The 25,387-nt window shown below is 39.5% G+C and overlaps 1 protein-coding gene across 7 annotated transcripts in view; it reads right to left on the reverse strand.

The window, feature by feature from the left end:
• Nucleotides 1–24,719, reverse strand: part of PRRC2B (proline rich coiled-coil 2B) — a 93,450-nt gene extending 68,731 nt beyond the window's left edge. For 4 of the 7 annotated variants that reach the window (XM_069069324.1, XM_069069321.1, XM_069069323.1 and 1 more), the window contains exon 1: nucleotides 24,470–24,719. The gene's annotated coding sequence lies outside the window, so the exon portion shown is untranslated. The remainder of the gene's footprint in view (nucleotides 1–24,469) is intronic. The other 3 variants (XM_069069326.1, XM_069069322.1, XM_069069320.1) reach the window with 1 other exon arrangement.
• Between the last annotated feature and the right edge of the window lie 668 nt (nucleotides 24,720–25,387).

Below are 25,387 nucleotides of genomic sequence, written 5' to 3' on the forward strand. Positions count from 1 at the left end.
AGGTGGTTCTTGTCCTTGCCAAGGCAACCCCATCTACATGCACCCTTGATCCAATCTCATACACTTTCTCCAGTAGAATTCCCCCCCTTTAAAATCCCCATTCTAGTAGGCACTTAATGCTTACTGATTGACTAATCTTACACTCAACATTTCCCCAAAAGAACACATTTTTTTCCACCAAAACCTTCCCCTTTCATATTTCCCCCAAACTACTGAGGACACCACTATCTTCCCAATTACCCAGGTTGGCAGCTTCGGTGCCATCCTCCTCAACTTCTCATTAGCACTTGCCCTACATATCTAATCTATTGCTAAGTTCTGTAGTTTTTACATTCAAAATCTCTCTCCTATCTACCCCCTTTCTCTTGCCTGGACTATTACAATCACCTTCTGATTGGTTTTACTGCCCAATTGTCTAACCCTATTTTCTCCAGGATCAAATATAAAATCCTGTTTGGCATTTAAAGCCTTTTTAATCCTGGCCCCTTCCTACCTTCCTAGTCTTCTCATGTTTTACTCCCCTCTGAATTCTAACTAGTCAGCAATGCTGACCTTTTTGCTGTTCCTAGAACATGACTCTCTGACTCCTGACTGTGTGCCTTTTCACAGGCTGTCCCTTCATGCCAATAAGTCTTTCCCTCCTTATTTCTGTTTCCTGACTCTCTTGTTTCCATTAAGACAACTTCAATCCAACTTTCAGTAGGAAGACTTTCCTAGTCTTACACACTGCTAGTGCCTTAACTCTGTAATTACCTTCCATTTGTACTGATGTATTTTGTAAGAACAAGTTTGTTTTTTTTCCACTGTTTCCCCCATTAAAATGTTAGATCCTTGAGAGCAGGACCCGTGTTTTCCACCTTTCTTCTCTCCCCAGCACTACTTAGCACAGTGCCTGGCACATACTAACTAAGCACCTAATAAATGCTTGTTGACCAACTCACACTCTCCCACTGCACATCAGCTATACAAAGAAAGTCATACCTTCAATTCTCCTCATTATCCAAGAGCATCCACTTCCATGAACGAGGACTAGGAAATTCCTCTAACATCTAGCTTCCATTTCTTCCAGGGTCTCATTATTCTTAAGTCTATTCTTCCTAGTGACATTTTGTCCCCCTGCTTCTCAGGGCTTTCTCAGAACATGACTCCTGTTCTGGCTCTACTTTCCTCCCTTTCTAATAGCAATGTTAGCTAACCAGCTCAACTATGCTCCATCCTCTGCTCTCAAACTCCCTGACCCTTTTTTCCTATGCCTTGCCAAACTCTAACCCTGCATATTTACTATAGCTCCACCCTCAGCTCTTATACACATGCTGCTGAACAGTACTGGAAGAAGACTTCTAACTAGGTCAGTTACAAATCTATTATCTAATCTCAACTAGGTCCTCACTCCTGCAGGCCAATCCTTTCACTTTTCTCTAATTTGCTATTATATTTCCCCCTGAGGCTATTCCGAACCTTTTCTCAACTCCTCAAGCTCCCAGATATGTCATTGCCCCCTCTTAGAAGATGGCTTTATCTCATATTGACTGGCAAAAGAGATAATTTGCTTCAGCTCTTCTTTTCTTCCCTATTCTATATCTCAAAACCTCATGCCCTGTATTCTCCTTTGTTCCAGTCTCTGATGAAGAAGTAGCCTTTCTTATCAAAGTTGACCTGGCACTTGTGCCCTAGATTCCATATCCTCTGAATCTATCCTAATAATCTTGCCCCTCCCACTCCCATTTTTGGGTCATATTTTTAAATTCTATTATTTATTTTTAGCATTCTTTTCTTTCTAAATTTTGATTTCCAAGCTCTCTCACTCCCTTCCACTCTTTCCCCTACCCATTAGGAAGGCAAGTAATATATCATACACGTGTAACGATCTAAGTGAAATGGATAAACATTTACAAAAATGTAAGTTGCCCAAATTAACAGAAGAGGAAGTATAATACTTAAATAACCCCATCTTAGAAAAATAAATTAAACAAGCTATTAGTGATCTCCCTAAGAAAAAACCTCCAGGGCCAGATGGATTCACAAGTGAATTCTACCAAACATTTAAAGATTTAAATTAATTTAAAGAACAATTAATTCCAAAATAATATAAACTATTTGGAAAAATAGGTGGAGTCCTACCAAATTCCTTTTATAATACAAATATGGTGCTGATACCTAAACCAGAAAGAGCAAAAACAGAGATAGAAAACTACAGACCAATTTCCCTAATGAATGTTGATGCAAAAATTTTAAATAAAACACCAGCAAGGAGATTACAGCAATACACTATGACCAGTGTGATTTACATCAAGAATGTAGGGCTGGTTCAATATTTAGAAAATTATCAGCATAGATTATCATATCAATAACAAAACCAACAGAAATCATGTTTATCTCAACATATACAGAAAAAGCTTCTGACAAAATACATCTGCTTCTATTAAAAACACTAGAGAACATAAGAATAAATGGAACTTTCTTTAAAATGATAAGTAGTATCTATCTAAAACCATCAGCAAGCATTATCTGTAATGGGGATAAGCTAGAAGCCTTCCCAGTAAAATCATGTGTGAAGCAAGGATGACCATTATCACCACTATTACTCAATATTTTACAAGAAACGTTAGCTAATCCAGTAAAAGGAAAAAGAAATCAGAATAGGCAATGGGAAACAAAATTATCACAATTTGCAGATGACAAGACTGTATACTTATGAATCTTAAAGAATCAACTAACTATACACTTTGATTAGGCAGAAGTTATTCCAGGAATGCAAGGATGGTTTAATATTAGGGAAACCATCAGTATAATTGATCATAACAATAAAACTAGCAGAAACCACGTGATTATCTCAATAGATGCAGAAAAGGCTTTTGACAAAATACAACATCCATTCCTATTAAGAATCAACTAACTAAAGCATTTGAAAAATGGGGAAAAAAAAGAATCAACTAACTAGCTGAAATAATCAACAACTTTAGCAAAGTTGCAGGATATAAAATAAACCCACACAAATCATCAGCATTTCTATAAATTATTGACCAAGTCTTGCAAGAAGAAACAGAAAGAGAAATTCCTTTTAAGATGACGGTAGACAATATAAAATATTTGGGAGTTTACTTGCCAAGACAAACCCAGGTACTATAGGAACACAATTACAAAACATTTTTCATACGTCATATATGATGAGCTGCACACACACACACACACACACACACACACTAATCATCTGAAATTTGACTATAATATTCCTGGAAGTTTTCATTTTGGGACGTCTTTCATGAGGTGATTGGTAGATTCATTCACTTTCTATTTTACCCCCTGGCTCTAAGAGATCAGGGCAATTTTTCCTTATAATTTCTTGATATATGGTTTCATCTTCTTTTTTTTTTTTTAAATCATGACTTTCTGGTAGTTGATTAATTCTTTAAGTGTCTTTCTTCAATCTATTTTCCAGGTCAGTTGTTTTTCCAATGAAATATTTCACATTTTCTTTTTCTTCCTTTTTCATTTTTTTGATTTTGTTTTATTGTTTCTTGATGTCTCATGGTGCCATTAGCCTCTACTTGCCCAATTCTAAACTTTAAGGAATAATTTTCTTCAGTGAGCTTTTATACCTCTTTTTTTTTTTTTGTACCTCTTTTTCCATTTGGTCAATTCTACTTCTCAAGTTCTTTTCTTCAGTGAATTGTATAACTCCTTTTCCATTGGCCAATTCTGCTTCTTGAGGAGTTTTCTTCAGTGAATTTTTGTGCCTCTTTTACCATTGGGCCAATTCTGTTTTTTAAGGTATTACTTTGTTCAGTGAATTTTTGTGTCTCTTTTAACATGCTGCTAATTCTCTTCATAATTTTCTTGCATCACTCATTTCTTTTCTCACCCCTCTCTTTCTTGAACTCTTCCAGGAATTCTTGTTGAGATTGAGTCCAATCAGAATTTTTCTTTGAGGCTTTAGCTGTAGCTGTTTTCACACTGTTTTCTTTTGAATTTATGCTTTGGTCTTCCCTGCTACTAAAGTAGCTTTTTTTTTGTGGTCAAGTTTTTTTTTTTCTATTTGCTTATCTTTTCCAGACTATTTCCTTTTTTTTCTTGTCAAATTCCCCTTTTCTTTATTATAATAGTTGGCTTTTGTAATACACCATATGGTTTTCAAAATCCTTTTATCTTATTTTTTATTTTAGACCCAAACACCAAAACACAAATAAAGAGAAAAAAAACCCACAAATTTAAATACTGCAACTTAAATACAAAGTAAGAAAAGAGCCTATTTCTTGACTTTGAACTTTTTGTAAATTTGGGATCTGCTCACCTAGAGATAGGAGAAGCACTGTCCCAAGCTTTACACTTTTTCATGCTGCTGTTTTCCGAACTAGCTCTGGGGGTCTGCACATTTGTAGTGCTCCCAAGGAATTCTGGTCACTGCTCTCCTGGTCTGTGCTATGGTATTTACCCAGGAATGGTACCTGGTCCCCTGAAGCTACCAGCTCTAGTGCTCCTCTCTGCCTTGGAACTGCGACCAGGGCCCCTGCTCCCTTGTGATGGAGCATAAGTGCTCTTCACCCTAGAACTGTGACCCAGAACTGCTTAGGTACCAATAAAGGTGCCAATCAGAACCAGCTATACCCAGTGTCATCTAAAGGTTCCCTGATTTCTTTCTGACCCTTTGTCCAACTCCCTTACCATTATCCCACTCTGAATTTTCCACCTCTCAAGGTTCCTTCCCAGTTGCTCAAATCTCTCTCACCCCCTTCACTATACTACCTACTCAAGCTATTGTGCATTACTTTTCTCCTCTCGCAAACTCCTAGAAAAAGCTGTCTACACTCAATGCTTCCATTTCTACTCCTTTCACTCACTTTCCAACCCTTTGCAATCTAACTTCCAAACTCATCATTCAACTGAAACTGGTCTCCTTTAAGGTTACCAAACTTTTAATTGCCAAATACAGTGACTTAAGTCTTCCCCCTTCTTGACCACTCTGCAGCTCATTTGTCACTTTTAACCAGCTCCTCCATCTGGAGATTCTTCCTTGGTTTCTGTGACATTGTTCTCCCATTTATCTTGGTCACACTCCAATTTCTGTAATTCGATAACCCATTTCATTAAAACCAGATAATTATTCTGGTTCAACTCTCTATGTTACTGAACAAAACTTTTTCTCTTCTCCCATTCTTGGTGATAACATTGACACCCATAGGTTTAATTACCATCACAATGAAGATGCTTCCTGGTTCTCTAAATCTGGTTTTCCTTTCTCCTACACACCAGTACTAGGCAACATGATGGGGAGAAAAGTGCTAGGCTTGGAATCAGCCAATCATTTTTAGACCCTATGCCTTTCTATTAATTCATCAAAAGAGCCAATTAACTATTTTGGCTGCCATTTTACACTGATGACTCATATTATTGAGTTTTTAGTACACTAAAATCTCAAAATCTCATTCACACAAGCTGAAATTGATTTTTTTAAACTGAAATATAATGTTTTACATTTATTCTTATTAGATTTCGTCTTCTTGGATTTGGCCCAATATTCTAGTCATCTTTTGGATCTTGATTCTGTCATGTGTACTAGCTATCCCTTCAAGGTATATTGTCTTCTGCAAATTTGATAAATATGTCATCTGTGCTTTAATCCAAGCCAGTGATAAAAATATTAAGCATCACAAGGCCAAGGACAAGAGACTAGGGCAATCCACTAGGGACATTTCCTTTTAAATGACACTGATCCTCTTAATCATTGTCAACTATTTCCAAATTTGCCTAATTGTAATACCATGGTATTGACAGACAAACCTGTTGTTTTCAGAAAGAGATGCTAGTATAGGATCCAAAAAGATCCTGACAAACATTGGACTAAATCTAGTGAAGATGAAATGTAATAGAGATACCTGTCTTACATTTCAGTTTTAAAAATTAATTTCACAAATATAGAATGAGTAAAAGAGCCCTAGGATGAGAGAGCTCTAGAGGTCCTGGCTCTGCCATGTACTATCCCTGTAATTATAGGCAAATCACTTCACCTCTATGGGTTTGTTTCTTTCAGAAGTGAGGTTCTCTAACTGGTTCATGCCAGATTTAAATTTACAATCCTGTGATCCTCCTACAAAATACAACCAGGGAAGAGTGTGCAAAAGATCTGTAAGTAAATTGGCAGATGAGAAAAAAATAGAATAGTCAATGTTGGAGGCCCTCTGGAAAGACAGGCACACTTATGTATTACTGATGGAATTGTGAACTGATCCAACAATTCTGGAAAGCAATTTAGAATTATGCAAAGAAACAGACTCACCTGTCCATACCCTTTGACCCCAAATTTTGTATATATGCCCCAAGGAGGTCAATGAAAAGAAGGTCTCATATACACTCAAATATTTATAGCCTCACTTTCAATGGTAACAATAACCTGGAAACAAAATAGGTACCCACTGACTAAGAAATGGCTAAACAAAATTTGATACATAAAATGTAATGGAGTATGACTATGCTATAACAAATGATGAATATGATAATTACAGAGATGGTGGAATGATTTACACGAACTGATACAAAGATAAGTAGAACCAAGAAAATAATAAGCAAAATGACTACAACAATGTAAGTGGAAGAATAATAATAAAACTGAAACTAAATGCGATGAAATTATAATGATCAAGCATAGCCCCAAAGAAGAGATATGAAAGATGCCAGTCTCCTTTTCTGAGATAGGGGAACATGGGTATAGAACACTGAGCATGTTGGATACATTGGTTTTGTTAAATATTTTTCCTTACTTTATTCTAAGGAATGGTAGGAGGAAGGAGGAAGAATATAGTGGGAAATGTATGTTACATAAAAACAAACGATAACAATAAAAAAAGTTTGAAGAACATTCAAACTTTACAATGCTATGGAAATGTAACATTATTCTATATTTGTAAACCCATAAAATGCTATATAAATGTAGGGGGAAAAAGCAATCATAGCAGATTTCTTTTTTCAAAAGCATCAAACCAGATGAGTACAAAATCTTTTATTTTGAAAATTAAAATGGATAAAGAAAAAAAGATCTAGGGGTTTTGACAGACTTCATGAGCACAATTGCTAAAAGTGATAAATGGCAGTCTAAAAAGCTAATGAGATCTGGGTTAGAATTAAGAGAAGCATAGCTTTCCAAGATAAGGTGGTGACGGTCTCAGTAACCATGTTCAAATCAAAGGCTTATCAGGTATGTTGTAGAAGTTTTTTCCTGTTTTGTAATGGATTAGATGGCTACAAAGGTGCCTTTCAATTTTGAAATTAATACTTTTATGATCATTCAGGCTAGAGGTGTCAAACACCCATAACTTCCCACAACACTTCCAAATGCACAAGTACTATCTGAACAAATTAAAATGTCACTGGGAAATATTTAACAATATAAATAAAAATAGAATATAATACAGATAATGTTAATGAGGTAGTTCTCTTAATCAATATGCTGCCCACAAGGATCCTTATGTGCTGTTTAATGAACCCTTTTTCCATTTTTATTTGACACCACTGATTTAGCCTGTATTCTTACATCTTGTTCACAAGAGCAAAAGATAGTTCTTTAAAAAAAAATTATCACCTTTGTTTGTTTTTCCATCTTATGTCATTTCCATGTATGACCACCTCCTATCCCCAACACAACAAATTGATCCTCCCCTCTCAACAAAGAAAAGCAGATTAATGAAAACCAACTAACCCTATGATCAACCTACAGGCCTTCATCTCTCCAAAGAAAGGAGATAAGTGCATTTGCATTTTGTTTCCTCATCTCTTTCAGGGTCATGAGAAATAATTCTCTACTTTCAGTTGGCTAACTTTCTTTTCATAATTTTCTTGGATTGTTCTTATTTTATTTTCTAACTTTTCCTTGATCTCTATTTGATTTTTAAAGTCCTTTTACAGTTCTTTCAAGAGCTCTTTTTGTGCTTGGGATTATTTGACATTTCTTGCTGAAAAAGGAGTGGCTTTTTTTTTTTACCTCCATTATTTTCCTCTGAGTATGAACCCAGACTGGCTCTATCCCCATAGCAACTATCTATGGTCCGGTTCTTTTTCCTATGTTAACTATAGGCACAAGCAAGGTGGGATTTTTGTTGTTTTCTTTTTGGAGTTCAGTTTCCCAGGCTCAGGCTAAATTGTGAATATTTGAAGGACTGATCTCCTTTGAACCCTGATAATTCACAGCTGTGCTGAGTCAGAGCATACTGGCTCTGAGCCAATCAGGGGCTGTTATATATTTTGGGAGGTTTTTTGCTTGCATTTTGCTTTGGGAGTTTGATCATTAGAAGGATCTTTTGATTTCCTGGTTGACATTCTGAGTAGACATTTGTTAGGACCTACTGCTTAGATGTCTATGCTCTCTTGATCCAGCCATGTATGTAAAGTGTATAGCAATATTGCTTTATTCAGACAGTTGCAGCCCTGTCTGTTGGTCTTTCTGTTAATTTCTCTGCTTGTATTTTCTCCAAGTTCAGGGTACTGACCTTTCCCCTGAACTAGTGAATGCAATTAAAAGTAGGATTGTTAACCACTTTTTGAGCAGTCTTTTCTTTAAAAGCAGATCAAGGAACCTATGCTAGTAGGCCATCCTGGGTGTGCTAGGGTGCTTGCTAATACACTAACTCATTTTTTTTATTTGTTTTGTTTTTAGCAGCTATTGGTATAATCAGGTTGTAGTCCCAAGATATGGGGAATGATGCCCCAAACCTGAGGTCCTTCTTTTTTTTCCCTCTTACTGTTTTCCCTCTTGCTATTATTTCCTTCTTACTGTTATTTTCTGAGGTCTGTCTCTGGTCCCAATCTTGGGCTCTCTTCTCCATTCCTAAACCATGCTAGGTACTCCAGCCACACTCTCTGGCAAATAATCTTGCTCTTTATAATCCCTCCAATGATTGCAAACTACATCTGTCCCCTCTGCCCTGGAACTGAAACCAGAGACTGTTCTTCTGCAAGTGCTCACAGGCAGCAGGATCCCCACCCCTCAATACTGTACTCACCAGCTGTATGCTAGCTCCTTCCCCCTGCAGCCACAGCCCAAAACCTATCTGGTCAGCACAGCTGTGCTTGGGGTCCCTCAACAGTAGATGGTCCTTCAATCTTCTCCTACTAGGCAGTCAGACTCCCTCCCATCCTCTCCCTCTCCCCTTCTATGAGGAAAATTTCAAAGGCTGAAGCTGCCTCCAGGGCTCGTGGTTTGTTGATTCTGAAGAATCAGTTTGAGGTATTGCAATTCATTCAGGCCAACTGCCATCAAGTCTTTCCTGGGGTCTTCTCAAATTATCTTAGGAAAACAACTGTTTTATCCTGTATTTCTGCTACTTGGAGATGACATTCTGTATTTTTTTGTGTAGGATAGTTGGAGAGCTGAAAATGTTCTGACCTACTCTGCCATCTTCCCAAAATTCTCCTTTTCAAAACAAGCATTATAAGGGAACCAACTACATCTTTATATACATATTGTCTGATCTGTTAAAATGTAAGCTTCTTGAGGCAGAGATTGTTCCTGCCTTTCTCTGTATCTCTAACATTTAGTACCGTGCCTGGCATGTATTAAGCACTTAATAAATGCTCAACTGATTGATGACCAGAAGATTATTTTAGCATCTGTGTGGATGAAGGATTAGAGACACAAATGCAAGGAAAGGTGCCATAAACACCTCCACTGCCACTACTTTTTCTTGGATCTTTGCGTCATCCTGTACTGATGGGTTTCTTGAACTATTTGTTACTGGCTATTTTAAGGGTAACCATGAAATAAAGACACACCAAGGCCTAAGTTATATTTCAGTCTTCTTTGCCTGAATATTTTAACTTGTATAATGAATTAGCAAGTGAGAATGGCTCTGTGTAAATACCAAATAACTTGGTGCTCTTTATTATGAACAAGACAAGGACTGGGAAAAAAAAAGTTGGATATAACATTTCTACTGGATTATCTCTTGTAACCAAATCAACATTGCACTATAACAATGAACCATTAATGTTGGACCAACACAAAATTCAGATCAAATCTAGGATTTCTGATCTGCTAGCTTCATATTAAAAAAGAAACAAGGAGTTCAGGAATTCTGGATTTGCACAAATAATGAAGACTAACCAGTGCCTAAGTTGTTTTTATAATATATAAAGGAATGGGGTGTGGGAGGTAGGAAGCAGACTAGGATATGGAAGTCCTTTGTAAGTAGCTCTAAAATAAAGAAAGAAAAAAAAAGCCTTGTAATCCCATACATTTATAAATGCCTGAATGTAATAGAACCACTGATCTCCAATTAAATAAATTATCCAGGGAGTCAAAGGACTTCAGCCCCTAATGCCTAGAGAGGGACAGAGGACACATCCCTTTCCCTACAAGTTTCTTTAAAAGGCATTTCATTCCATGCCCCACCCCCCAACTGCAACAACTCTTCCATAGGCCACGCTAGTAAAGTTGAAATTCAGGAAGCTAGCAAACTTGGAATAGCAGGGCTTTACAAAAGCCCCCAAGAAAATTCCTAGGCCACTCCAAACTAGAATTAACTTCTTCCATCAACTTAGAAAGAGCTATAGTAAAGAAATCATTCATCAGGCTTTCATTTCCATTCCCCAGATAGGCTAAGAAACCCCACTCAAATGTAAAGGACTTTAGGATAGAGTTTAAATGTACCACATTAAGTAAACTCCACATTCATAATAAAAGAAAAATACAAAAAACAGAAGTATCTTTGATGGAGTAGAAATAATACTGGATCAGCCACACTTGCCTTCAAGGAACTCACTGTTTAATGGGGAGCTAAAGATGAAAATAAGTACACTTAAGATACATAGAGATGTGGTGGCTAGGTGGTGTGGTGAATAGAGCACCGGCTCTGGAGTCAGGAGGACCTGAGTTCAAATCCGACCTCAGACACTTGACACAATTACTAGCCGTGTGACTTTGGGCAAGTCACTTAACCCCAATTGCCCTCCAAAAAAAAAAAAGATATATAGAGAGGAGAGGGGAAAATCTCAGAGGGGAAAGCCTCCAGTAGAAGGTGAGAGTTGAACTGAGTCTGAAGGAAAACTAATGTAAACTAAGAAGTCTCAGAGGCCTGTGGTATAATCAGTGCAAAGGCATAGAGACAAAAAAGGTGGAGTGTCCAGTCTGAAGAACAGCAAGTAGTCTGGTGTGTCTGGATCAGAGTGCTTGAAGGAGAATCAAGTGTAAGACTAGAAAGGTGAGAGAGAAGTCAAGTTTTGTTTTTTTTTTAAGAGTTTTAAATGTCAAACAGAGGCATCCTGGAGGCACTAGGGAGCCACTGCAATTTACTGAGTAGAGATGGTGACATGGTGAGATCCTCAATTTAGGAATATCAATTTGAGAACTGATTGGAAGATGGATTGGATTAATGGGAGACAGTGAGGTAGGGAGACCAATCAAAAGACTACTGCAACAACAGTGGTGAAAGGTGGTAAGGACCTAACTCTGGTGGTAGTTGTATGAATGGGGATCCAAGGGGAAGGCAAATAGAGATATTGAAAAAGTAGAAATGACAAAGACAAGTTTGGTAATGGATTAGACACATGGGATGAGAGGGAGGTTGGAGCCTGGGTGACTAGAATGACAGTTGTGTCATTGGTAATGAGAAGGAAACTTGGGAAAGGGAAGGGTTTGTGACGTTTTAAAAGAACAAGTTCTCGTTTGGACGCAAAGAGTTTGAGATGCCCACAGGACCTACAGTTAGTGATATTCAAAAGGCAGATGAAGAGCAATAGTCTCTCTCCTGAGCTTCAATCCCAGATCACCAGCTGCGATGTGAACATCTATCTACATATATCTATATATAGATCTATATATCTATCATCTGGGAATAAGGACCCAGAATTGAGATTTAGATCTACATTACTTGCTTCCTGTTTGACCTTGGTCATTTCATAATAACCCTGGGAGCTATCATTATCCCCATTTTATAAATAAACTGAGGCACAAAGTAGATAAGTGACTTGCCCAGGGTCAGAGATCTAATAAATAAGTAAAGCTGGATTGGAACTCAAGTCTTCCTGACTTGAAGCCCAACCCTCTATCCACTGGGCCACTTAGCTGATCTAAACTCTTCAACTCTGATTTTGATCATATGAAGCAGTTGGCTTAGTAGAGTGAATGCTGAATTTGGAGTCAAGAGAAACCTTGGCTAAATCTTGCCTCTGATGTTTACTATCTGTATTATCAGGGACAAGTCACCTCTCCAAGTCTTCCTTTCCACATCGACAAAATAGGGATATGTTACCTACGCACAAGAATGTATTATAAAACACTGTAAATTTTGTAACACTATAATGTCAACTATTGCTATTATTCTCCTTTAGGGGAAAAAAAAGGAGAAGGGCCCAATATGTACCAGAGAGAGAAAAGAAAAAATAAGGAAACCATAAATTAAATCTATCCCCACCCCAGTTGCCTAGTGGCATATAAACTTCATGAGGAAAGTCATTTTTATCCTCTATTCCTAATTCAATAGGTTACACATAGTAGAGACAGCTTGGCACCATGATTAAAACACCTTACTTGATGTCAGGAAGATTTAGGTTGATTTTCAACAGATATTTACTAGCTGTGTGATCAACCCTAGGTAAGTCACTAAGCCTCAGAGGATTGTTGTGAGGATCAAGCAATAAAATACATGTAAAGTGCTTTGCCAACTTTAAAACGCTATAAAAACATTAGCTACTATTACTACTGTTTAATGTGTTGAATTTGAATTTCTCTCCAGTAAGTCAAAAAGACTATAACTGAAATTAAATATTTACTCTCATCCCTGCCCCCTGCACAAGGTCTAGCTTGCATAATTATAGTCACAGAGCCACCAAAGAGATAATACCATGTTTTGTATAATGGAGAGAATAAAAAGAAAAGGACCAAATGTCTTCCAATCTCTGTCACAATGGCTGCATTCCAAGACCACAAGCCTGCTGAGGACATTAAAATGACTGATGACTGGGGGCAAGGGAAACATGGGAGGTTTTGCCAGCATCCTATATGTATATGTGAAAGGCAATATGAAGGAGTGGCTAAAAAACAGGCCTTAGATTTGGCTTTAAGTAGAACCGGGAAGCTCCTCTTTCAAGTTCTCGAACCTCTCAGCACCCTCGTCTATGCTTTAAGACCATGAATTACAGAGGTGATGATCTGAACTAAGGCGAGTTCCCTCACCTGGAGTTCCTTACATCAGTGAAATCAAAGGTCTTTTCCAAAATTATACAAATGTACTTCCAAAATCACTAATTTCACAAGTATTTGTATTTTCTCTATCACCACAAATCATATTCCCTCCTCTCCATCCCTTCCCCTTGGTAAATAGTCTTTATGAGTTGCTAAGACCAAAAAAATACATCATTTGGTACTAACATTCTTTCATAGTCATATATGTGTGTATATGTAAGTATGTATGTGTGTGTATATATGTATGTTGTATATGTGTGTGTGCACACAGAGGTGTGTGTATGTGTATGAGCATCAATTACCCACCTCTTGACCCACCAATAAAACCTTATACTTAGAAACTGCAAAAAAAAAAAACATTTGCTGGAACCCATAGACCATCAGATTTTTAGAGTGTGACAAGACCTCAGAATAATCTATTTGGAACCTTTCATTTTAAAATAGAAGAGAAACCTAAGATGTGTGGGGCAGGGGGAAGGGAGGAGAAGAAAACTTCCCTAAGATCACACAATTTTATGGCAAAGCTAAGGCTAAAAACATAGGTATTCAGATTTTGAGTTCAATATACTACACTGCCTCCCTACAGTCACTTTCAGGGTACTGGAGAATAAAGCTATTTCATCAGCTATATTCAGTACTCCTCCTATGTTATCCTAACATAACAGCATATTAAAAGCCAACCTGTCCAAAAAGAATTGCACAGGACTTTTTTGTCCTGAAGATCAAAAAGAGCATTACTGGCACTACCAAGAAACCATAAATAAATAGTCCAGCATTAGGAGCTTTCATACATAAAATTACTGGCAACAATTATAGACATCCATAGTTCTTGTGGTCTTTAATAACTGAAAAGCCTTTGGGGTTATTTGGATTTAAGCAGTTAGTCTTTTGTTCAAGTTTAGACTTCCAGACACAACCAGTAGATTTCTATCAGATAAAACACAAGACAGTTTCACTGGAGACAAAATTACATTCAGAAAGGAATTTGGAATCAAGATTAAAATGAAACAGTCTAGGGGCGGCCAGGTAGCACAGCGAGTAAGAGCACCAGCTCCAGTGTTGAGAAGACCTGGAGATCGAATCCCGGGCTCAGACACTTAGCACTCACCCAGAAACACCTGACCGTGTAACCTTGAGCAAGTTACTTAACCCCAATTGCTTAGGGGCAGCCATCAGCGAGTAAGAGCACCGGCTCCAGTGTCGGGATGACCTGGATCAAATCCAGGCTCAGATACTCAGCACCACACCCAGAAATAATAACTGGTCGTGTAACCTTGAGGAAGTTACTTAACCCCAATTGCTTTAAAAAAAAAAATGTAACCGTCTAGGGGCAGCAACCAATGACATATCAATACTTAAAAACAATCTCAACAAGTTTAGTGATTCTGACTGAAACCTTACTACATTGCATAATGGTTAGAAAACTGCCCTTGGAAGCACGAAAGACTTAAGGTCCAAGTCCTGCCACTGACATCGCAGTGACCCTAGGTAATTCACTTATCTTCTCACCACTCAAGGCAACTCTAAGACTAAGTTGAACGGATGATGCCAACTTGTACTGGCAGAGGGAGTTTCCTCACTCAGGAGGTCCTGATATCAATGACATCACAGGTCTAGTCCTCCCTATCCTTATCCTACCTTCCTGCAATAAAATACAAGAATTTTTAACATATCTTCCCTGTCTAAGGTACTATGCTAGAGGTGTTAGCATATAAGAGAATATTAAGATACTACCAACATAGAGTTTTAATACATGGTATTTATTACATGATAAGTATAAATGAGAGTTACCAATTTGCTATGTGAAGTATGAGGGTGAAAGGTCCTTATTAATCTTATTAAGAGCAGAGTAAGTCTGGGCATTTCAGTAGAGCTTTGAAAAACAGGTAGTAATGCAGTCAGATGAAGAGGAAAGCGCGCATTTCACCAATAGGAACCAGTGTTAAGAAAGACAGAGGCTTGTTTGCCTGCAATAGGTCCTTCCCTTCTCATGTTTGGCCTGGGCTTAACCTAAAACTAACTGCAGCACCACCTCCATTCTTTCATATACATTGATGATAAATCCTCTACCTAAGAGGATGTGAACAAAAATTCCATAAGGAAACATGGATCCAGCCCTTGCTTATATTTGGGGCTATTAAGCAGAAAAAGGAAAAGCAGGGGCGTGCTAGGTGGTACAGTGAACAGAGCACCAGCCCTAGAGTCAGGAGGACATGAGTTCAAATATGGCCTCAGACACCTAACACAAAACTGTGTGACCTTGGGCAAATCACTTAACCCCAACTGCCCTACCTTCCCCCCTCCAAAAAGAAAAAAAAAGAAAAGAAAAAGGAAAAGCAAAATTGTATTTCAACTTAAAACCAGTGTCCTCCATCCAACTCTGCCTATCCTAAAAGAAAGATAGCATCAGCATTAACCACACCAAACCTGGAGTTTAAGTTTGTTTGTTTCTATCAACTAAGGTTTCAACTCTAGCATCAAATCAACAACCACCAAAAAAATTTAAGAAACCATTTTGCCATTTATATTCCTGATCTTCTGACTATCACATGTAGCCCATTCACATGGTACAAAATCAAATAAAAACAGAGCCTCCACAAACCATTAAAAAGAATTCTCTCTAGGCAGATACTAACAAAGGCCATTCTCCACACCAGCACCACAGTATCATAATAGCAATTTGTACCTCTTATAGTTCTCGTCTTTCAGGAGCTCAAATCCTTCCTGACTTTACCTAATTAAAATGCCACCCAGGCACTGCCAAATACTTAATTTCTGAAGTCACTTTAAAGAAGTCAACTTATGGGGCGGCCGGGTAGCACAGTGAGTAAGAGCACTGGCTCCAGTGTCAGGACAACCTGGAGATCGAATCCCGGGCTCAGACACTTAGCACCCACCCAGAAACACCTGGCCGTGTAACCTTGAGCAAGTTACTTAACCCCGATTGCCTAAAAAAAAGAAGTCAACTTATTTGTGATCTTGAAGAACTGGGGGGAAAAAGATATGCAAGTATTAGCAGAGGTAAAAAGACAAAGTAGTGATCTATTACATAACATAGAAAACAAATGGCTTAAAGGACTGTACCATTCATTAACTTGGGAGATATAATAAACAAGGGATCAGTCACCAAATAAATTCCACTCCAATAATAAAAAACATTAACAGTAACAAAACAACACGCTAGTGCAATACAAGAGCCTGACAGCCATTTCCACAGGGACTGCATGAAATCTCAGAACAGGGAAGGTATCTGAATTTCCTCTGCCAGGCTTTGGTTTCTGAAAGCCATGAAGAAAACATCTACCTCAAGAACCATCATTTTACTTAATAACAAAAAATTAAACTCTTAAAAATGCGTATCTGACAAATCTCTCTATAATCTCATCTCTAGTCCTCATCTAAAGAGACACTGAGAGCAACTCCTATTTCAATTTCTGCAGTAGGAAACCACAAATGCTAATTATTGCTGTAACATTTCTACAAAATGTTCACACCCAAACTGATCAAGGACTAAGGTAAAATATAAGAGAATGACCAGACAATCTATGTTCCTCTAACAATTATTTTCATCTGAACAGCTTCTTAAATCTAAATAATCCAAAATGATATTCAGTTTTAAAGTCCACAGACAGTCTATACAAATCAAGATGTTCCACTCTTCCAAAATGTTTCCAAATACACATTCTATTTAATCAACCAACAGCTTATACCCACTACCGCAACGCAAGAATACAGAATTAACTTCCTAGGTTGGACAGGTTCTATGACTGGAATACAGAATTAACTTCCCAGGTTGGACTTTGTTCTTATGGAGAACAAAGCAGTTCTCTACATTCTGTGTCAAAACAGAACTTGCCTAGGAAGTCTATGCACTACATAAAAAAACCATAATCCTTTTTCCAGTTGGGCCAGCATAGATAATTGCCAAATGTTCTGCACAGAGAGGTGTCAGCAGCATGTGAAGAATTCCAGTTATGGCTTTTGGAGGCCAAAGCAATTAATTACCCAGTCAACTCACTACTCAAATCTTTGCACTGTTGCTGGCCATAACATATAGATAGCACTCACCTTTAAAGTAACTCTGCTGTCTGGTAAGCTCAAAAATCTGTGGGTTGATTCTTTTGTGGGAGTAAATAAATTTCTAAATTTTGGCAGAATTTGGCATACGATTTTCAATAATTGCTCATTTCCAGTTTGCATCTCACTATTTAAGGTATTTGAAGAAACACTATGAGTCTAAGACAGCATGTAGTATGGTATTTGCCCTGGAGGGCAAAGTTGCAGGACTGAAGAAAAAATGGCAGCATAAGCAAAAGAACTGCACCATATTACAAAGACAAATGAACAACAACAAAAACCCTCTGTAAAAAGAAAAGACAGCAAAGATTATGGTTATCATGATGATTTTTTTTAAAAAGTCAGTAAACAGAACACAACATTGAATTTAAATCAAACAACAACAAAAAAGAATACCAGCAAACTTCATTCAACTGCCAAGTAGGGGCCCTGATAGGAAAAAAAAAATGATCACAAACAACTCTAGATAAACTGTATTGCTTTATAAATGTCTTTCTACTTAAGAAACCAATGCTTCATAAACCAATGTATCTACTAGCACTTTTTTTTTTTACACATGAGGACACAGGGCCCCAAAGTCTCCGTTAGGAGATGTTTCTCAGGCCATATTGAAAGCTAACAGATACAGCTTAAGAACTGGACAGAACCCAAATCTTAATACTCACAATCCCTGGCTCAAGTCACTAGGGTAAATCTCTATGTACCTCAGTGGGTTAAGAACTCCCAAGTGCTATTCACAGTTATAAACAGTGATATCATTGGTAGCAAAAGCCCAGGCCTGCAACCTCCCAATGGTGCTCAATACCAAGAAAAACTACAGGGTTTTTAAAAATATATATGTAACATCTTTTTTTAAAAAAATTTTTATTTCAAGCAGTACAGCTCATCATTTCTTATTTCTCACTCTTCCTTTCCCAAGCACCACAGGCACAAGGTTCCTAAGAGCCACAGGAAAGTCCACAGAGAAATTTGGATAAAGAATTCAAGTCAAAATTCAAGATATCATAAAAGATAGTACAGTTATTCTGTACTTTTAGAGGGAAATTTTTTTGAAAAAAAAATTTAAAATACAAGATTCAGTCACATGCAAGTACAAAGTCCAATAGACATTATAGTTTTAAAGGCAACTTGCGTTGTTTTCAAATACAACCAAGACAATCTAATTCAGTGAATCAAAATAAAGTGTTCTCAATTACAGACACAACACATGTGTGACGACCAACTTTGATAGACTGGGCTCTTCTCAGCAATGCAAGGTTATAAGACAACTCCAAAAGATTAATGATGGAAAGAGATGTCTATATTCAGAGAAAGAACTACAGAGTTTGAATGCAGACTGAAGCAAACTACCTGTTCTCTTTCTTTTTCTTGTTTGGTTTTGTTTCCTATTTCCCATTGTTCATTCCTTCTTTACAACCTGACTAATGTCTAATGAGAAAGTATTTGCAGATCCTATACTAGATGGCATGTCGCCATTGGGGGTAGGGGGGGAGAAGGAAGGGGAAAAATTTGAAACTCAAAGGATTGTGGAACTGAATCTTGTAAACTAAAAGTAAACAAACAAACTAATAAAGATTTTTTGGGAAAAAAAATAAAGTGTTCTTCATAGTAAATAAGAATCACTGCCAATTCAGAAATACATATATATATATATATATATATATATATATATATATACATGACTAGCAAAAGAAAAGTATCAGAAATGGAAAGAATTCAAGACAGGAATGATCAATCTTAAATGGTGGAATCGTGAAAAGTCTTATCATGGCCTACTGCTATTAATATTCTTAAAGGAATAATAAAATAATTTTTCAGTGAAAAGAATCAAAATCTGGGAGGGAATTCACAATAACTGACCAATAACCAAAATAAAAGCCATAAAAAAAATGCAAAGCAAAGGCAACCAGTCCCATTCTCCAACTAGTTCTGACATGCCATTCCTGACATTCCACTCTCCCTGCATTTTCAGATTCTCCATTCCTCACACTTTATTTTTACTCACTTGGACCTGAATAAGTAGGATGACAGAAGGCAAGTCTCACCATCTTTGTATCACTGGAACAACTCTCCACTTGTGAGAGCACAAACAGAAACTACTCAGAAAACCTTCAGTACTCAATTATACATGGTAATCAGAATTAATGATAGTATGGATAAATGAATTAAACTTGTATTCAAAAAGTTGGGTTTTTGTCACAAGTTTCAACCTTCCTCTTCAAAAAAACAACTAGCAAAACTGACAAGCTAATTTTTTTCCCTTCTCATCCCTTCCACTGTCCTCTTCATAAATAATAATAATAAAAATAATGATAATAATAACAACAATAACTTTAAGAGGTAGCCAGCAACCACCAAAATGTCTAACTAAAAATGATCGGAGACTTCAACTCTTCAAAACAGAAGGAAAAGTGAAAGACTATATATAAAATAGGCATCAGATAAATGAAAGGATGACATTAGCCTGCAAAGATTGCCGTATCCTATGGACAAAGAGAGATAGATTCTATAGACACAAACTAAGAAAGTGTGAAAAATGCTAACAATTAAGTAGAAACTTAGTAAATACAAAGCATGAAAGCTGAAGGGTACCCCAGACTTCTTCCTCTAGTCCAAGCTTCTCATTTTACAGACGATGTTACTGAGGCACAGAAAAAACACAAAGTAACAAAAGAAGTTGCTAGTATTCTGTTGAACATTTCCAAGAACATAATTTTACATGGCTTATTTAGCAAGTCATTTAGTGTCTGGGCAAGAGGTACACTGTCTCAGTCTTTTGTGTTTCAGAACTGTATACCTCTCTCCTTTCCCCTGTCCCTTTTTCAGCAGAGGAGTAGAATGCTATCTAATAGGGTTCCTGATAAATAGCTCAAAGGCTTGAAATTCTGGGAAGGAAATTTCACCTTCATTTGGGTGCCAAAGTATAGCTAGTAAGTCAAAACAATATTTTTATTGAATCTAGACACAGCACTTCAGAGGTGGAAGATACCTTGGAGACCATTTAGTCAAGCATTTTACAGATGAGGAAACTAAGGCCCAGAAAGAGGAAGGGATTTGCTCAAATTCACACAGCTACTAACAACAGATCTGTGACTAGAATCTAGTCTCTTGCCTCCAAGTGTATCTTCCTATAATTCAAGCCTCTCCCCAATCCAGTCCATCCTCATCTGTCAAACTAATCTTCGAATGCAAGTCTAGCCATGTCACTCTATTCAACAAACTCCAGTGGCTTCCTATTGCCTTCAGGATCAAAAAGAAAATCTGTGGTTTGGTTTTTAAAGCCCTTTTAACCTGGCTTCTTTCTACCTTTCTTGGCATCTTCCACTTTACTCCCTTCACTTACTCTGAGATCCAGTGACTCTGGCCTCTTTTTCTGTTTTCACAAGGCATTTCATCTCCTGGTCAGCTATGTGCTATATGCCTGGTATTCTCTCTTTCCCTCTTGGCTTCCAGCAAATCTCATCTAAAAGCCCACCTTCTATAGGAAGCCTTTCCCAGCTCTTCTTAATGTGAGTGCCTTCCCTCTGAGAATATCTCCAATTTAGCCTGGATATATCTTGTTTGCAAATAGATGTCCACATGCAGTCTCCCCCCATTATATTATGAGCTCCCTGAGGGCAGGGACTGTTTCTGTTTTGTTTTGGCTTTTCTGTATCCTCAGAGCTTAGCATAGTGCCTGGCATATAGTAGGTATTTAATAAATGCCTAGTGAATTCATTTTCATTACCCCACGAAGTCATCCTCCTTTGTTTGCTATGTAAGCCATCAACTGACATTTAGATGATAGAATTCAAATTAAAAATAAACTGGGGAAGTAAATTAGTGAGGAGCTCCAGACAGACGCAACAACCAAGAAGACTGGCAGAGAAAATATTCTACCCTAGGAGGACTCAATATAAAAGAGAGGAGCAGGGAAAAAACAAAATGGATTAATTAGTAAAGACTCCCCAAGTACACTAAACCCAAAAGGCTGAGTCCCTGGAGGTTTACATGTTGAATGTCAGTCCTGTCATAAATACAAAGAATAAAGATAGCAGTCATAAAATCTCATAACTGGCCAAAACCTCCGGAATAATTTAGTCTATAGAACCTGTAGCTGAACAGGAATTTTCTTTCCCACATCCCTAACAAACACTCAGATTTAGAGCTAGAAGGGACCTTGGAAGGTCATTTAATGCAATTACCCAACCCCCCATTTTACAAATAAGGAAACTGAGGGCCTGGCCCATAGTCACACAGGTAGCAAAGCAAAGGTGTGACCCCAGGTTCTCTGACTCCAAATCCAGCATTTCTTCTACAGTACCATAAAACCCTAATTAGAAGACCTCTCTACTGGTGGGAAGGAAACTCAGTACCAGTACCTCCTGAGACAACCTCTAGTACTGCTCTAATTATTAGAGCAGTGACTGGCCTGATGCTTTATATAAAGCAGCACTAGGGTCATTAATGGTAGCATTTTTTTCCTATATCTATAAAAAAGACTAAACTAGATTGACCCCTCCCCCCACAAGGTTTCCTACAGTTCCAAAACGCTACTCTTGGGTTCAAAGAGGTAATTATTTTGAAACCTTAGTCTCTGTTCACTGAAGGAGGAGCATTAATGGCACAACATATACACCTCTAGTTGCTTTCCTCTTTCTCTCTTCAACTCTACCCTTTTCTACTGTCCCATACCTTTTTCCCCTTCTTTTCCCTTTGTCCTAGAGCTCTCAGTCACAGCTACAGGCACAGCTATACTGTACAGGTGGCATTCAGGGCTACAGAAGTCACTAGACCAAATCTGCAGAGTGACAAAGAACACTTCCTTGTACCCTATATATTGCTGAAAGCTGCATTTTTATTTGGTTATGCAGTAAATTCTTGCCCAAATCATTAAAAATAGAAGGTCACAGAACCCAAGCTAAATTGATGGCAGTGTGTTATCTGTACCAATACATGAAAAGAAACCCGGATGACAGTAAATTTCTCATGGGACAGTTTCAACAATTCGGTAAACAAACTGACATCTAGTGAAGGCTTTGCCCTAGGTAGCCATATACTTAGCAAATAACAAATTCAAAGTTCTTAAATATCTCTCTTCTGCCATTCTATAGCTACTCATCTCTATCTTAAAAAGCATCTTTTTCTTCCATATATTAAAAGGTAGGTTTTCACCACTTGGCATATAAAACAGCACCTTCCTACTTTATAAAGCAAATCCAGCCAGCATTTCCAACAGTACTGTTTCTTATTTGGAGGGGGGGAAGGGAAGCCATCTGGCAGGCCCATGAACAGTTACATCCTGTTTATTATTAAATCTTTTTAGCAATAGTGCTTTAAAACTGTTTTTCCAAATAACCCCCTTGTTCTTGGCACTCCAACACAGCCTCATCTTTGGGGGATATTGAATCTCTCTTGCTCCTTCAGCACAAACCAATAATCACAGCTTATCCAGCAACTCCACTTAAAACACACGGTGAAATTTAGCCTCCATCCTAGGGAATTCACAGAATTTAATATTCTCTCTTTCTCCCTCCAAATACCACAAAAGCTGAAGTCTGAGATAGTGAAATGGTGACTAGTAAATTCCATTTCAATGGTGCCTCAAAACATAAGGAAGAAAAAAATACTTCTCCCACCTTTTCAGGACCTAAGAAGCTGGAAACTAAAAACTGTTCCCTTCTCCAATGTTAATGTCTCCGAACACCTAAACCAGAGAGAGCAAAAAGCTCTTTTGCACTATAAGGTGCTCTCTCTTTACAATAAGCAAGTTACCAAAAATATAAAACATTTTTCAAAAAATAACAATGATTCAAATTCTCAAACAGACATAGCAGAAAAAAAACTGGCATAAAATGGAATGCTACCTCAAAAATATGCAAAAATCTACTCTTTGACTGTTCAACAGCAATGTTTTGTAGTCTACATCCTTCTGACATTTTAACTTGGGAAGTTGGAGGAGGTAAGCAAGGAAGAGGGTGAATGGATCAGAGATATACGGTTTGCAGGAAATCATGAAATCATCCTATCCAGCGTAAGCCTGACAGTGCTTTAAAAATAATATACACACATATACCGAGCCCTCTAGAGCGCAAGACGCAAGTCCAAAACAATGGGGTGAAAAGACATTAAAAAAAAAAAAGCGCAGCCCTAGACACTGGCTAGGAAAAGAGGTACAGGGGAAAAGTACCTCTGCCCCCTCCTGTCGAAGAAAGAGCCACCCACATACACAGACACAGAAACACACACATTCCCATCCCCTGCGGCCCTACAACCAGGGAGCCACAGAGAAAAGGGGCAGGTTGGGGGAGGGACCGAGGCCCTGCAGCTCGCAGATTCACAAATCTGGTTGGAAAAACAGCCACCACCATTGCAAACTGGGGGAGGGGTGTTCAGGCAAAGGATTCAGACTGTGCCCGGCCCCGTCACCAACCCTTTGGGAATAATTTGGGGAGGGGGGCATTCACACACCCTTCCCCAGAAATCCTAGACCCCAGCATTCCTGGGAACAGAAGAACTGAGATGTGAGGGAGGGGGGGAAAGAATGGGAAATATAATTAGGGAAGGAATGGAAGGGTGAGCAAAGAGAATTTGGGGGGCGAAAGAGAAGAGAAGCTGAAAGAATTTAAGGGCAAAGAGGAAAAGTAATCGGGGGAATGAGATCGGAGAATTGAGGGAGAAAAGATAGAGATAATTAGCGAGTAAGGAGAGGAGGGTTAACAATTTTGCGGGGGAGGCAAAGAGAATTGGGGAGAACGATGGAGGGGGAGTAGGAAGGCCAGAGAGAACGGGGGAGGCGTTCAAATCCGACCTGGCCTCCTCACTCAGACTGGATCGGGAATTGGAGGGGTGTCACGGCGGTGTAAACAATGAGCAGAAGAGCCGCGGCTCGACCCAGTCGCTCCCAACCCCCCAGCGGGGAGGGTGGGGGGGCTTGCTCTCCCTACCCCCACTCTGCAAAGGAAAGGGGGGGCGCGCTTATTATCCCTGTCACCCCGCCCCCGGCGCCCCCTCCCACTGGCGTGAGGGCGGGGAAGAGACAAAAGCCCAGAGGGGAGGCCGAGGCCCGGCCAGGCGCCAGGGCTGGGGCCGGGGTTGGGGCTGGGGCCGGGAGCAGGACGGCTGCAGCAGCGGCGGCAGTGGCGGCGGCTCCGAGGCTCGGGCTCCATCTTAGCGCTCCTCGGGGCCCCCTCCCCCGCCCCCCAGAACCCGGCCGCGTCTCCCCCCGCGCCCCGAAATAGCCACCTGGTCTGGTTCCGGGGGTCCGACAGTGCCGAGAAATCCCAATCCGGCGGCGAAAGGGGCGTTCAGGCAGCAGGATGGCGGCGGATTGAGAGGCGGCGGCGCTGGCGGAGCCTCCCGAGCCTCCTCCTCCTCCTCCTCCACCTCCTCCTCCTCCAACTCGGTCCCCGGGTCTGTGTCTGTGTCTGCCTCCCTCCTCCCTGCTCGCCTCCTTCTCTCGCTCTCTCCTCCTTCTCCCCGCCCCCCGCCCCTGCCCTCCTCCTTCTCCTCCACCTCCTCCTCCTGCCCCCCCACTGCCCCGCTTGTCAATCCCTGTCTGTCCGTCTGTCTGTCTGTCTGTCTGCCCGCCCTTCTGTCTGGTATGTCTGTCTGGATGGAACCTCTCGTCCCGCAACCACTGGCCTCGAAACCCGGACAGCGCCCCCTGCAGGGCCTCCCGGGAGACCCGAGCCAGCGCGCCCGCCCGCCCCGCCCCTTTCACTCCAGTCTGAGCCCAAGAAAGAAGGTGGAGAAAGAAAGGGGAGGGGGGAGTGGCAGCCCCTTCGCCTCGCCCCCGCCCCCGCCCGGCTTCGGGGTACATAGGCGGGCCGCTGGCCAGGCGGAGCGCAGCGGCTACGTTCTGCCAGCTCGTTTTCAGTGCAGGCGGAGGTAGCTCTCCCCGGAAAATTCTATCTTTGTGTTTGTGGTTATTAGTAATGTTTTGTGTTGTTACATGTCGTACGTAATCTGCGCGCTCAGTGAGATGACGCGTTGTGGAATATGATGCGACTGTGTGGTGTCTATTATCTAACATATTATGGGTACAGCTTGGAATGGTAGTAGTGATATAAGCTGAATATTCCTTGTAGGGTGGTTTTAGGAGAAGATGTATGGTCCAGGGGTTGAAGGGCTGACTGGGAAGTCACGGAGGTGTGCGTGCAA

The sequence above is a fragment of the Petaurus breviceps genome, unplaced genomic scaffold (assembly GCF_028583685.1).
Source record: "Petaurus breviceps papuanus isolate PSGF00001 unplaced genomic scaffold, PetGlider_PUasm1.0 90779, whole genome shotgun sequence".
In the NCBI taxonomy this organism is placed as follows: Eukaryota; Metazoa; Chordata; class Mammalia; order Diprotodontia; family Petauridae; genus Petaurus; species Petaurus breviceps.